Source organism: Heterodontus francisci, chromosome 26 (genome assembly GCF_036365525.1).
Source record: "Heterodontus francisci isolate sHetFra1 chromosome 26, sHetFra1.hap1, whole genome shotgun sequence".
Classification (NCBI taxonomy): Eukaryota; Metazoa; Chordata; class Chondrichthyes; order Heterodontiformes; family Heterodontidae; genus Heterodontus; species Heterodontus francisci.
Window position 1 is genome coordinate 6,977,166 of NC_090396.1, and position 12,383 is coordinate 6,989,548.

The window sequence follows — 12,383 nt, forward strand, 5'->3', positions numbered from 1 at the left end:
TTGGTGAGTCACTGCTGTTCGGGAATAGCTACAAATAGCTGGGTGAGTATCTAAGATAAGAAAAGTTTAAAGTTTATTTCAAATAAAGTAAGTAGTGCTTTTTTTTTTAGGGAGTTCTGTAGTAACAAGGACCAGGGAGGAAGGGCCCTAGAGTAACTGTTATTATTGAACATTAAGATCTTCCAAAAGGTTTAATTTAAAGGGTTACGTCGTGGCAGGAGGGCTCAAAGCCGTGGTGTGCTCCTTGTGCTCCTTGTCGGAAGCCGGGAACATTTCCAGTGGCCGGGACCGGCATGTGTGCAAAAAGTGTCTCCAGCTGCAGCTCCTGGAAGCCTGGGTTTCACAGCTGGAGCGGTGACTGGGAACACTGTGGAGCATCCACGAGGCAGAGAGTATTGTGGATAGCATGTATAGAGAGGTGGTCACACCGCAGGCTCAGACTCCACAGGCAGGAAGGGAATGGGTGACCACCAGGCAGAGCAAGAGAACTAGGCAGGCAGTGCAGGAATCTCCTGTGGCTATTCCCCTGCAAAACAGATATACTGCTTTGGATACTGTTGGGGGGAATGGCCTCTCAGGGGAAAGCAGCAACAGCTCAATTCGTTGCACCACGGTTGGCTCTGCTGCGCAGAGGAGGAGTAAAATGTGTGGGAATGCAATAGTTATCGGGGATTCAATTGTAAGGGGAATAGACAGGTGTTTCTGTGGCTGCAAACGAGACTCCAGGATGGTATGTTGCCTTCCTGGTGCTAGGGTCAAGGATGTCTCAGAGCAGTCCTCGCATTAAAATAGATGCAATCCAGCCTTGCATTTTTCACTTGTGCCTGAACAGGTCTATATTGTCTCCACCTTCCAGACTGACTCAGTTTCTCTTCTATATTTGACTGTGCCTCACCCCCTACTGTATCTCCACTCTGTATCCCATTCTCCTTTCAAATTACTTTAAACCACCCCCCCCCAACAGCACTAGTAAACCTCCCAGCAAGGATGTTGGTCCGTTCCGGTTCAGGTGCAACCCGTCCAACTTGTACAGGTCCCACATTCACCAGAAACAGACCCAGTGATTCAGGAAACTAAAGCCCTCCCTCCTGCACCATCACCTCAGCCACGCATTCATTTGCTCTATTCTCCTATTCCTATACCCACTAGCACGTGGCACAGGGAGTAATCCAGAGATTACAACCTTTGAAGTCCTGCTTTTTAATCTGCTACCTAGCTCCCTAAATTCTTGTTGCAGGACCTCGTCCCTCTTTCTTCCTATGTCGTTGGTACCAATGTGAACCACGACCTCTGGCTGCTCACCCTCCCCCTTCAGAATGTCCTGCAGCCACTCCGAGACATGCTTGACCCTAGCACCAGGGAGGCAATATACCATCCTGAAGTCTCATTTGCGGCCACAGAAACACCTATCTGTACCCCTTACGATAGAATCCCCTGTCACAATAGCTCTTCCAACCCTTTTCCTCCCCTGCTGTGCAGCAGAGCCCTCCGTGCTGCCACGAACTTGGCTGTTGCTGCTTTCCCCTGGGACGTCATCCCTCACAACAGTATCCAAAGCGGTATATCTGTTTGAGAGGGGGATGGCCACAGGGGACTCCTGCACTACCTGCCTGTGCCTACTACTCCGTCTGGTGGTCACCCATCCCTTTTCTGCCTGTGCAGCCATTACCTGCGATATGACCACCTCACTAAACGTGCTATCCGCGACGTCCTCAGCATCGCGGATGCTCCACAGTGAATCCACCCGCAGCTCCAGCTCCGTAATGCTGGTAGTCAGTAGCTGCAGATGCACACATGATCATCAGAGACACTGGAGGTGACCCTGATATCCCACATAGCGCAGGAGGAGCAGATCACAGGGCTGAGCTCTCCTGCCATGACTTACCCTTAGGTTAATTAATTACTCCCTTAATCAAAAAATACTAATTACACTAGGGGCCTTGCTCTACCCACTACAATCTAAAGTCCTTAATAAGTTACAGTGAATTAAAAAAAAACACTTTAGTAGTACTCACCTTATCACTAGATTTTTTTTCAACAAAACATTCCCCTTTTTTTGAGCTATTTAAATGCAGTAACAGCTGCTACTCACCCAACCAAACACCTTGCAGATTTCCCATGATGTCACTAAGTTTTTTTTCCGAGTCTCATCGTGCGCCGAGAAAGAGAGCAGGAAACACTTCTTCATGTACAAGAGTGGCTGGAAGTGTGGAACTCTCTCCCACAAGAACTAGTAGATGCTGGATCTCAATTAATAATTTTAAATCTGAAGTTGATAGCTTGTTGCTGGACAAAGGTATGAAGGCATAGGGAGCCAAGGTGGGTGGATGGAGCTAGGATACAGATCAACAATGAGCTCAGTGCATGGCAGAACAGGCTGGAGGGGCTGAATGGCCTTCTCCTGTGCAAAACTACTAGCAGGCTCACCAGAGCAATTAAAGATGGGCAATAAATGTTGCCTTGCCAGCGACACCCACTTCCCGAGAATGTATTTTTTAAAGTATGAACATCGGGTGCAATGATCAAAGTTTTGAGCAGGGTCAGGTCCTGGGGTTACAGTTCACTCACCAGTTACTAAAGGGACATGACCAGTCCTGCAGGCCTACTGTGAAAGTGAATTGGGCAGTGCCAGGGCAAGTAAATACAACAGAAGAAATCCTTTTCCGTTTCTGTACACAACCTTGGCCTGGACACATCTCAAATACTTGTGTTAGATTGTTGTCTTCCCTGCCTCCCAATGTAGGGCTGATAAGAGTCCAACCAATTTTCATTACATCGATTTCAATAGAAAGAAAGCCAAAAATCTAACCCAGTGATCTCTGTCAGTAATGATTAGCACCAGCAGTGATCATGGAGTCATTACAACACAGAAGGAGGCCATTCTGCTCATCAAGACCAGGTCAGTTTTCTTCGAGCAACCCAGTCAGCCCCATTCCCTGCTCCATCTCCGTAGTCTTGCAAGTTCCAGTGGGATTAGTGTCAGGATCAATATAAGCGAGGGTGGAGACACACTGGGATCAACACAAACCAGGATCAATACGATTGGGGACCAAGATCAATGAACTCTAAATACAACCCTGCCAGTGTCACCTCTCACCATTCATGCTTTAACTAAATCAGATAACAGCAACATCAAGCTAAACAATTCATTAAATTCCCAGCTGGAAGTTAATCCAGAGCTGAGCCTGGATCCTTCATTCATACTCACCTCACTGTTAATTATCGACCTCACATGTTTCTGGAGTTGAAGCAGAGGCACAGCTTGTTACAACTGCTGCTTCATTGTGATATCACGGATCCTCCATGTCATGGCTGATGCTGCTTGTGGTGTGAGTTTATGGTGTTGTACCTGCTGATTGGGTACCATCGAGCATCCCCTTCCCTCACCTGAGTCTATGCTGGGCTAGATTGTCCAGGAAAATCAGACCTTTAGCTTCATTTTTCCTCATATCTCAGATTGGATTCAGTAAACAATCTGAATGGTGTCATTATCTATTTACCTTCAGTAATTTAATAATTATTCTTTTTTCTTTATTTCAATCATTCAACAGGAGTGACCTCTGCTGAGAGATCTTGATCGCCTTCGACAGGAACTCCTTGTTCTTCATACACTGGAGGATGGAAGACAAGGATAAGATTTAGTCATAGAATTTTACAAATGTTGAAATGCACAAAAGCAAAGTGATTCGATTTTATTAAGTGCTTAACTCAACTGAAGATGCTTCCTCTTATGGGAGTTGTGAGCCTGAGAGATTAATACTGTCATCCAGTTCCAAGGCACTGACAATCTCGCCATCTCTTTGTATAAAATCTGGACTGATTATGTACAAACATTGCGAGACACCACTCCTCCAGGACCCCTAACAGTTTCTTTATACATGTGTAGTGTTTTGAGAGTTAGATTGTACATATTGTTCACTTGAGGCTATCATGTACACAGGAACCAGCAGGCAGACCCGGAAGTGAAAGTCGAACAGAATAAAGAAGTGCTGTCTCAGTCTTTGCCTCGTACTTCTTACTAAACTAGGCTAAACCTTGCTCCAATCCTGAGAACATCACAACAGCGAAGAGGCAAGTAGAAAATGGATGGTGAAAAACACAAAACAGTGCTTTCAGGTATGAAATTTTTGGAAGGTTTCTGAAGAGAGTATTTTAGGTTGAAGACTGTATTAGAGTGACACACAGGTAGCGTGTACAGTGTATACTATGATCTCTCCAAAATAACCATCTGACGAAAAAAATATATAATCTCGGATCATTGCAATGAAGTTTCCTCTCAAAAGGAGCACGATCCTGGATCCTTTATCACTATGTTGCTGACTAATATGGGTGTTGTCAATGGCCAATCTATCACCTTTTCATGTGCATTCAGAGTCATCATCTGTATCCCGCATTGGCAAAGGTGGCAAAGGCACGATGGCAGGTTTCACAATCACAGACAACACAGGGAAAATGTCCTTCCATTACACCATGGAGCTGAACAATTCAAAGAAATTTTTTAGACAATTACGCCAGAGCAAAATGACTACAACTCAGTAAAATATGTACTCACAACTTACTTCACATCCACGAGAAACACCATATATAAAACCACTGATTTCTGATGCACGAAGCAAGAAGCAAATGATCAACTGACCAATATTGCATGCAATTGAGGCAACTAGCAACCAAATGGGACTTTAGTGATGTTGAACGGGAAATCAAAACACAAATAATCGAGGGCTGTCTCTCCAGTCAATTACGCCAAACAGCACTGGCGAAAGGCAGAAAGTTGTCAGAGCTATTGGAGTTAGCAAGATCACTATCACTGTCAGAGTCCACAGCTAATGAAGTTAAAGCTGCTAACGGTAAATACCACACTCCAAGTTCAACTCCTGTGAAAACTATTCATCACTCATGTGCCAGGAAACTACCTGCAAAGCAACAACAACCATCTCACAAACAGAGTTGTGCCTTGTCCAAAGAATGCTTCTACTGTGGTGGTACTTACCCACACCAGACAGAGTGTCCTGCTATTGGGAAACAGTGTAAAGCTTGTGGAAAGCCTAACCACTTTGCTCCTGTTTGTCGCTCATCAGCACAATCAACTACTAAGACCAATACCAGCAAAAGGGTGTCGCTTATACGTATGGTTATGAAATTACTTCCATTTTTGGCTAATATTTGAGTACTTGTGTTTTTAAAACTGAAAAGGATTCCATAGATGCTGGCTTTGTTTTTTTTTTATGAAAAAAAAAGAGGTCATCGGAAGGTATTTTGGACTTGGTCTGTAAACAATCCTGACTGGAAGTCATCTGTCTTCAGATAAGTACCCAGTGGGGGGGGACTTTTTTACATGGGGAAGATGTTTACAGAGTCCTTGACAGGTCAAGATTGATAAAGGTCAGGAGACTTGACTCTTGAGATTTTGTTTTGGTTTTGCTTTGGACAATCAGTTGGGGTATGGACAGTTTTTTGAAAAGGAGTTACAGAAATCAACCTGCCAAGGACAAACCCCCAACGTAGCCTTTTCCATCTCTTTGAGAAAATCTCAGAAGTGAGTGTAAGATGCACTGCAATTGATGCTGCATTCCTCCTGAAAGGCCTGATTGAAACCCCTGTTGCCGCATTTCTCCTGAGATGCTGGAAAAACTTGCTGGAGAAATCCTCGACACAGGCTGAATGAATCGCTCCAGAAAAGTATCTCAGTGACCCGTCACCATATACCCAGACAAAACAAAAAGGACACCTGACATCTTTCCATATCTTCTCTTTTTTCTTCAAGAATTAGCAAGTATTTGGCCAAAGTATTCTTTTTTGTTTTATTTTGTAAAAGAGCTCTAAAGCGAGAATCTCTATTTTTTGGTGTGTGTGTGTCTGTGTGTGTGTGTGTCTGTGTGTGTGTGTGTGCCCTGCAGAAAGCTCACTGCATATTTCCCTTCCCTGAGGGCTGAGAGATTGTGAAATCTGCGGTGAGACGCCCTGCTGCCGTTGATGTTGAGACTGGCTATGGTCATCTTCATGTCAAAGGTACTTTGAAACCCGTCACCAATACCTTTGTGTGAAGAGGGAGTGGAAGTGCACCTCTCCTTCCACTCCTCCAGCAACCCATTGAGGAACACTTGGAACCGGCGCCTCTCAACCAGTTTCACGCCCGCGCCCTTTCCCCACTTCTTGAGGGTGGCACGGACGGACCAGATTATCAGCACCAGATTCGACCACCGGCTGAGGGCCAGCTGAACTTTATTGCGGCAACCCCTGCAGGCAGCAAGGAAGTCCCGGAGTTCCACAGTGGGGATAAGAGGAGACACGGTAGCAGGCATGAAGGAGTCCACCGTCTCACTGGCGATGGATTCAAGATTGTCCTCCACGCCCCACACAGAGTCCCCATCCTCCTCCGGGTTGTCACTGCAAGCAGCCAACACACCCAATACACACGGTGGGGTGGAAATCCCAGCCGCGCCAGCTGGTCTCACCTCCGTCACGATCTCACTCCCAGGATCATGGGTGGAGAAGTCCGCTCTGGGTTCTTCTATGGAACTGCAGCCTATGGGCGCCAGCGGTTCAGGACCCAGCTCCACCTCTATTCCAAGGCCAGTGAGCGGCCAGGGGAGATGGTAGTTACCGACTCCGGAAATCCAGCTGGAACCCGGACCAGAGGCGGAGAGAGGAGACCATCTCCCGCTCCACCAGTGCCCACAGGCGCAGCAGGCAGGGCAGTAATTTCAATCACAACTAGGTCGGGTACATCCTTATTGGGACCAGATTTTAGCTGGGATGGCCAACCCTTCAGGGCCTTGCCCTCTCCTCCACCCCTGCATTTGCCACCAAGATCCAGAAGAAGCTGAAAGATTTCTTCTGGGGTAAGAGGAAACACTGGGTCTTTGCCGCGGTCCTGAGTCTCCTGATTGAGGAGGGCGGCCAGTCATTGGTGTGTCCCCGCACTGAGGCTGCAATTCTCCGCCTTTGAACCCTCAGAGATACCTGTATGTTGAGTGTCCTCCCAGAAGGTGTGCATTGGCGACTGGCGGAGGAGAGGGCCCTGACTGTCTGGATCAGGGGATGGATGGACAGGTGGAGGAGTAGCCGAAATCTCTGGGACATCCCTCACTGTGGATGTCGAGGGGGCTCGGGAGAGTATAGCACTCCCGGCCAAACTGTCCCTGCTCGGCCGGAACTGCTCAACAGACCCAGGCCCTGAAACCCTCTTTGGAAGCCGGTCCAAGATGCGCTTGGAAATGCCCTCCGTGCCTTTCCACACTGCGCGGAGGCGTTTCCTGTACAGGCTGCTCCTGCACACTCTCTATTTCGTCGTCCTCGTCGACTGCCCAGACACGCTGTGGGCATGATGCCATCTGGCAGTGAGGGGAAACCCCGGCGGAGGTCTCTCTACGCAGAAGTCCTTCCCCTTTACAGTAGGGACCTGGGGTGGAGATTGCTGCGCAGGGCAGTCCCATGCAATAGACTTTTAAGTAGGTTCACGGACTCCCAGGGCGTCTATAATTTCTGCGGCCTGGACGAGTCCATCTTCCATGTTTATATGAGTGTACGAGGTTCCAGCCCCTGTTCGAGTATTTGAGCAGTTTAGAATTCAGCAAAGGAGGAACAAGGGATTGATTCAAAAGGGGGAAATAGAGTACGAGAGCAAGCTTGCAGGGAACATAAAAACTGACAGTAAAAGTTTCTATAGGTACGTGAAGAGGAAAAGATTAGTGAAGACAAATGTAGGTCCCTTACACATGAAATAGGAGAATTTATTGTGGGGAATAAAGAAATGGCTGACCAACTAAATGCATACTTTGGTTCTGTCTTTACAAAGGAGAACACAAATATCATACCAGAGATATTGGGCAACACAGGGTTTAGTGAGAGGGAGGAACTGAAGGAAATCAGTATTAGTAGAGAAATGGTGTTGGGGTAATTGATGGGATTGAAGGCCGATAAATCCCCAGGGCCTGATGGTATGCATCCCAGAGTACTTAAGGAAATGGCCCTAGAAATAGTGGATGCATTGGTGGTCATTTTTCAAGATTCTATAGACTCTGGAACAGTTCCTACAGATTGGAGGGTAGCTAATGTAACCCCACTATTTAAAAAGGGAGGTAGAGAGAAAACAGGGAATTATTGACCAGTCAGCCAGACGTCGGTAGTGGGGAAAATTCTAGAGTCCATTATCAAAGATTTTGTAGCAGAGCACGTAGAGAACAGTGGGAGAATCGGACAGAGTCAGCATGGATTTACGAAAGGGAAATCATGCTTGACAAATCTACTAGAATTCTTTGAGGATGTAACTGGTAGAGTTGATGAGGGGGAGCCAGTGGATGTTGTTTATTTGGACGTTCAGAAGGCTTTCGACAAAGTCCCACATAAGAGATTAGTGTGTAAAATTAAAGCGCATGGGATTGGGGGTAGTGTATTGCGATGGATAGAAAATTAGTTGGCAGGCAGTGACTAGTGGGGTACCGCAGGGATCGGTGCTAGGACCCCAGCTATTCGCAATATATATTAATGATTTAGATGAGGGAACGAAATGTAATATCTCCAAATTTGCAGATGACACAAAACTGGGTGGGAGGGTGAGTTGTGAGGAGGATGCAGAGAGGCTTCAGGGTGATTTGGACAAGTTGAGTGAGTGGGCAAATGCATGGCAGATGCAGTATAATGTGGATAAATGTTAGGTTATCCACTTTGGTAGCAAAAACAGAAAGGCAGATTATTATCTGAACGGCTATAAACTGAGAGAGGGGAATATGCAGCGAGACCTGGGTGTTGCCGTACACCAGTCGCTGAAGGTAAGCATATAGGTGCAACAGGGCGTAAAAAAGGCAAATGATATGTTGGCCTTCACAGTGAGAGGATTCGAGTACAGGAGCAGGGATGTCTTGCTGCAATTATACAGGGCCTTGGTGAGGCCACACCTGGAATATTGTGTGCAGTTTTGGTCTCCTTATCTGAGGAAGGATATTCTTGCTATAGAGGGAGTGCAGCGAAGGTTTACCAGACTGATTCCTGGGATGGCAGGACTGACGTATGAGGAGAGATTGAGTCGGTTAGGATTATATTCACTGGAGTTCAGAAGAGTGAGGAGGGATCTCATAGAAACCTATAAAATTCGAACAGGGCTTGACAGGTTAGATGCAGGAAAGATGTTCCCGATGGCGGGGGAGTCCAGAACCAGGGGTCATAGTCTAAGGATTCGGGGTAAACCTTTCAGGACTGAGATGAGGAGAAATTTCTTCACCCAGAGAGTGGTGAGTCTGTGGAATTCGTTACCACAGAAAGCAGTGGAGGCCAAAACATTGTATGTTTTCAAGCAGTTAGATATAGTTCTTGGGTCTAAAGGGATCAAAGGGTATGTGGGGGAAAGCGGGAACAGGCTACTGAGTTGGATGATCAGCCATGATCATAATGAATGGCGGAGCAGGCTCGAAGGGCCGAATAGCCTACTCCTGCTCCTATTTTCTATGTTTCTATGCTTCAAGTTTTGGTTGCACTTCAGCACCAACCTCCTAATCTTTGGGCACCCGGTGCAGAGGCGGGGGGGGGGGGGGCGGGGGGCAGGAGGAGAATCTCATTGGTCTGCTCCTGGGCCTGGCCAAGGGGACAATTCACAGGACCAGATAGCAGGTCATCAGGGGATCCGTCCGCCCCGAATGCCTGCCCTTCTCCCGAGGTTACGTTCATGCCCTGGTGTCCCTGGAAAAGGAGCATGTGGTGTCCACCGGTTCATTTGAGGCCTTCCGCGACCAGTGGCCACTGCAGGGGCTGGAGTGCATCGTAGATGATGAAAATTGCATTTTAATTTGAGTTTTATTGAATTAAAAAAGAAAAAATATGGGTTAGATATAGAGTAAGGCTCCTTCTACACTGTCCCGACAATGTGCTTTTTTTTCCAACCTCAGGTGAATGGCCTCTATTGCAGCAATGTGATATTTCCATTCACATCAGCCTCTCCAGTGAGTTTGACAATGAAATGCTGATTGTTGTGAAAATAGGAAGGGTTTTGAGTTGTGTGCTCTCACCTATTTGATCTGGTTTGGGCCTGTTCAAACTTGTTCCCCGTCAGATCTTTACAGTCAGCAGAGGAGGGAGACCTTCACCCATTCAGTTTGGGTTAGATCTGAATGCAGATTTGAAAGATACTTAACATACTGTCCCACCCCCTCCCACCATCACCATTGGATACAAGTCAAACATAAAAGAATTGTCGGAAGTCCTGAATATTAAATGCAGCACATACAATTGTTATGTTGTTGCTATGGCGACATAGCCTCGCCTAGCTGACGATTCTCATGGTAAGTCTGGCTCCTGAAGTGCTGTCAATCCTGGGAGTCTCTGTCATCAATTTTCTTGAGAATCCTCTCCGCAGCTAATTACACGTTTACCAGCTTTAGGTTTAGTGTTTGCACCAGTAGTCAGAATCCACCTGTGGAAAGTTAATAACATAAGAGGGTGAAGTGAGAGTGAAACTTTACTGCCAGGCTTGTAAAGTCAGTCAGTGTAACTGTAATGTACGGAGCAGCTGAAGGTGTCACATAGATTAACATGACGGACCATAAAGGTCAGTATTTCCATTGTCCTGCCTTGAAAAAGATAAGTGTTTTAGTTTAGTTTAGTTTAGAGATACAGCACTGAAACAGGCCCTTCGGCCCACCGAGTCTGTGCCGACCATCAACCACCCATTTATACTAATCCTACACTAATCCCATATTCCTATCACATCCTCACCTGTCCCTATATATTTCCCTACCACCTACCTATACTAGGGGCAATTTATAATGGCCAATTAACCTATCAACCTGCAAGTCTTTGGCATGTGGGAGGAAACCGGAGCACCCGGAGAAAACCCACGCAGACACAGGGAGAACTTGCAAACTCCACACAGGCAGTACCCAGAATTGAACCCGGGTCGCTGGAGCTGTGAGGCTGCGGTGCTAACCACTGTGCCACTGTGCTGCACCTTGCAGAGCACTTCTGAGAGGCCAACTCTAAAAAGCATTGCACTCTGGAATGAGTGGTAGCTTCCGGAACTTCTGCACACGTCCCACTGAGGTCAGATGCCTCGTGACACACAACTTCATGGGTATAGCCAGGGATGATCTTCTGTGAATGTGGAACTGCAAAAAGGGCTGGCTCTCCTCTAGTGCTGCCCGCTGCAATTGCTCTTCACTATTTTCCTCCAAAAAACTAATTCAAGAGAGAGGAATTCCCACAGGGAAAATACTTTGCAGAATTCTGCTTCATTTTACAGAAATTTCCCAAATACAAAAGTCTGATAGGACCGTTCATCCCCTCAGGTCTATTCTGGCATTCTATTAGATCATTGTTGATCTGCACCTCAACCCCATTTACTCACCTTTGATCCATTCTCTTTGATTCCCTTACATCATAAAAATCAACCGATCTCAGTCTTGAAAGCCCCAATAGACCCCCACCATCTACAACTTTTTTGGGGTAGAGAGTTCCAGATTTTCCCAACCCTCTGTGAACAAATGGGGCAGAATTTTCTGGGCATAAAATATTTTTGGCGATCGGGACCATTTTCAGGTCCCAACCCTGTTCACGTGCCTCCTTGTTCAATCTTTCAGAAGGCAGCTAAACTGGCAGGCAGGTTCATAAGGAGGAGGATGAATCTGCAGATGCCCTTTAAAGTGGGTGGCTGACAGACTGTAATGTGGCTACAGTGAGAATGCTGCTGAAGAGACTGGGTGAGGGTGGACAGAAATGGAAGACAGATGGAGAAGGGCTTCCTCATCCTTCACAGACAGCTCCCTGGAAGAGGTGAGGGCAAGGAGAGAGGTGCTATTTCCTGAGAGTGGGAGGAGCCAGCATGAGGCATGGCCGGAGGTCACAGGCGGTCAGCACTAGAGTGCAGTCAGAAGGTCGTGGATACAGTGCCAGGAACGCTTCAATGACTTTCTGAGGTCTGGCGCAGTGAGTGCCCTGCAGTGTCCCACCCTCAGCAGCCCCCTGCATGGAATGCTGCAACTCAGTCAGAGGGATGTGTGCCCAGGTCCCTTCCTCATCAGTCTGAAGGCTCAGCCGACTCTCACTCACAGCTAACCTGATGAACGCTCGCTACCCGTTCCAGTGTGAGCACCATCAAATGTGACAAAGCCTCATGAGGCTCCCCTTATATTCATCACACTTTTGTTCTTCATCTTGTAGGAGAAGCAAGTGTACAACTCCTGATAGAGGGGTCGTACCGGGGATGGAGCCCCCTTGCAGGCAATCCTGATGCTAATGGAGGAAGCTCCAGAGATTGGCAGGGTGGCAGCAGGATAGACAAGATGAGCTGTGCCGAAGACAAGATGGGGGAGCTACAGAGAGCGGGTGAAAACATAATGTATTAACCATGCAATTGGGATGTATCAGCTCCTACATTTGTGCAGTTCTAGCCAAAA

At 47.0% G+C, this 12,383-nt stretch overlaps 1 protein-coding gene across 1 annotated transcript in view; it reads right to left on the minus strand.

Moving 5' to 3' along the window:
• The window catches only part of LOC137384522 (protein HEATR9-like), a 282,848-nt gene that overhangs the window by 220,459 nt on the left and 50,006 nt on the right, over positions 1-12,383 (minus strand). The window contains exons 2-4 of the mRNA XM_068058659.1: positions 10,220-10,405; positions 3,501-3,611; positions 3,209-3,403 (exon numbers count right to left, since the gene is read on the minus strand). The gene's annotated coding sequence lies outside the window, so the exon portion shown is untranslated. The remainder of the gene's footprint in view (positions 1-3,208; positions 3,404-3,500; positions 3,612-10,219; positions 10,406-12,383) is intronic.